This window comes from Brassica napus, unplaced genomic scaffold (genome assembly GCF_020379485.1).
Source record: "Brassica napus cultivar Da-Ae unplaced genomic scaffold, Da-Ae ScsIHWf_2422;HRSCAF=3130, whole genome shotgun sequence".
Classification (NCBI taxonomy): Eukaryota; Viridiplantae; Streptophyta; class Magnoliopsida; order Brassicales; family Brassicaceae; genus Brassica; species Brassica napus.
The window spans coordinates 35,759-38,858 of NW_026015762.1; positions in this window are offsets into that span (position 1 = coordinate 35,759).

Genomic DNA, 3,100 nt, shown 5'->3' on the forward strand with positions numbered 1-3,100 from the left:
TGACATCCAGGTAGTTCCAAGCAATGTTGTTCGATCTGTCCAGTGCTACCTGGTGGTTCTCACAGTCTACACCCACATGTCTAAGGATCCGAGTAATCACTGCACCAAATCCACATGCATTGCTCTTGGATTTGGTTACTTTCCCCTTGTATCCTGCTAAGTTTGCGGCCAGCACCGCTCCCATGTTGAAGGCAGTAGCAGGTGGGAATGTAGAGTTTCCAAATGCCGGTAGCAAATGCCTCACACCTTGGTACAGGAGGCACAACTCCCATTGCGTGACTGATGCGGCTGTGGTTGTCCCGTATAGCAATGAGCCAATGAGGCGTGTCGCATATCTCAGTACTGGGCTCCGGATAAGTGACTCCTTTGCCTGAGAAGATCTATAAACCCCTGTGCCAATCGTTTCCCAGAAGTTCAACAGCTCTGAAGTCCAATAAAGACCATATGTCCTCTCCCCCGCACTCAATCCAAATAGTCCGCAGAGGTCTGTGAAAGATACCTCATAGTATACTTTCTGCACTACGAATGCCAGAAAACCTTCCTGATGGCTATCATCGGGACGGGTGACGTATGCGGATGCTATGAACTGGCGTACCAACTCCGGATAAGTGGGTTCCTTGAGGTTGCATAGTTGGCCTAGACCCATGTTCTGGAACAGTCCTTCAATGTCTGCTTTGATTCCCAATATTGTCATCGTCTCAGGACATGCTAGTTGTGTAGCCGGAACGGCTACCTTCTTCATGTTGTTGTAGTGGGTGGTATCAGACTTATCCCACTTCTTTGGCCTTTGCTTCTCTCAGCTGAGACGAACCCTCTTCTTGTGTGTTTTTCTTTGCTGATGTTTTCGTGCGCTTCATTCTCTACAAAATAGAATCATTGCTCTCAACATGGTTATAATCAATTAAGAACTCAAAGCAACATGAAAATGAAAAGCGAAATCGAGTTGTGATAAAAAAAAACGAAATTGAAAAAAATTCTCAATCCCTAAATCATCTCAAATCATGTTCCAAACTCGTTGATCACAGACAATTGTGTTCTATTCCATGTTTAAACATCTGTTTCATGCATATTTGATCAAGGAATCAACACGGAAATAAGAAATTCACAAAACCCAAAAATTGCTCAAGAACACGATTTCAGAATGTGGAGATTCGCGGAGTATACCTGTCTTAGGGTGAAGACGAGTGTAGGAATCAGGTAGAGCTCGAAAAATCAAGTGGAATAGAGCCCAAAATTGTTCAAATCGGATGATTATAGAGAGAGAAAGGGGGGGGCGAATTATAGGGGAAATCGGAGGGGATGAGAGTTCTAAGGTTTAGATCCAAAAAAGGTCGGGTTTTGCCTTATAATTCTGTTTTCCGAACACGCATCGATCGATGCGTTTTGTTTCTATAACGCATCGATCGATCACATTCTTACGGCCCGGGCCATCTTGGTAATCGATCGATGCGTTTTTGTTCTATAACGCATCGATCGATGCGTTTTTAAAAAAACATACAAGATTTTCCGAGGAAATTCCGAGGAACAATTCAGATTGTCGATCGATCGATGGGATACTCTCATCGATCGATCACAATCTTACGGCCCGGTCCATCCTAGTAATCGATCGATGCGTTTGTGTTCTATAACGCATCGATCGATGCATTTTTAAAAAAACATACAAGATTTTCCGACGAAATTCCGAGGAACAATTCAGATTGTCGATAGATCGATGGGTTACTCTCATCGATCGATCACAATCTTACGGCCCCGTAAATCCTAGTAATCGATCGATGCGTTTTTGTTCTATAACGCATCGATCGATGCATTTTTAAAAAAACATACAAGATTTTCCGATGAAATTCCGAGGAACAATTCAGATTGTCGATAGATCGATGGGTTAATCTCATCGATCGATCACAATCTTACGGCCCGGTCCATCCTAGTAATCGATCGATGCGTTTTTGTTCTATAACGCATCGATCGATGCATTTTTAAAAAAACATACAAGATTTTCCGAGGAAATTCCGAGGAACAATTCAGATTGTCGATAGATCGATGGGATACTCTCATCGATCGATCACAATCTTACGGCCCGGGCCATCTTAGTAATCGATCGATTTGTTTTTGTTCAAAAACGCATCGATCGATGCGTTTTTTTTAAAAAAATTACGTTTTGAAACCCCAAACACTAGTTCGTCGGAATTTCCTCGGAATATTCCGAGGAAATTTCGAGGAAGAAGAGGGTTTCCTCGGAGTTCCCTCGGAATAATCCGAGGAAATTCCGAGGAAATAGGGTTTTTAAACCGAAAACAACGTTTTGCCGTTTGAATAACACCTATATAACCCTTATTAAGTGTCTTACGTTCATTATGAAGTCAAAAATTTGTTCCTTACCGTATAATTAACACTTTTCCGATTGTATGAACGAAATCTCGCAACATAAGAGAAACACTTATACCTTTTAACGAACGGTAAAGGGAATACTTTCAATTAGTTTTGAAATTTGTTATTTCATGGTTTATGCTCATGTATACAAAGAATCCTCAATGGTATGCATTACAATTGTATAAGAAATGAAATACGGCAAAAAAAATTGATGTTTTGAAACCCCAAACACTAGTTCCTCGGTATTTCCTCGGAATATTCCGAGGAAATTCCGACGGATATTTTACTATCTGTCGGAATTTCCTCGGAATATTTTCATTTTACCGGGCAAATATTTCGCGAAAATTGAAATTAGAATTCCGACGGAATTCCGACGGATAATGTCCGTCGGACCCTAGGTTTTATAACCACGAGCCCCTTCTTCTTCCCCATTTCTCTCTTCTTCCTCTGCGCCTCCTCTCTTTCTCTCCGGCGATTTCCCCCTGAAATCCGACGATATCTCCGGCGATCTCCCTCTTCTCTTACACAAATCATGTAAGGACCCTATCCCACTCTCTTAGGTTCTATTTGTTAGGTTTTTGTGTAGTTTTGATAGATTTTTGTTAGGGTGATTGGTTAGGATTGTGATTTGGTTGTATAATAGGTTTAGAATTGTGATTTGGTTGAATAATTTGTTTTGTTGAATTGATTTAGAATTTTTTATAATTTTTTTATTTTTTGTATTTATAAAATC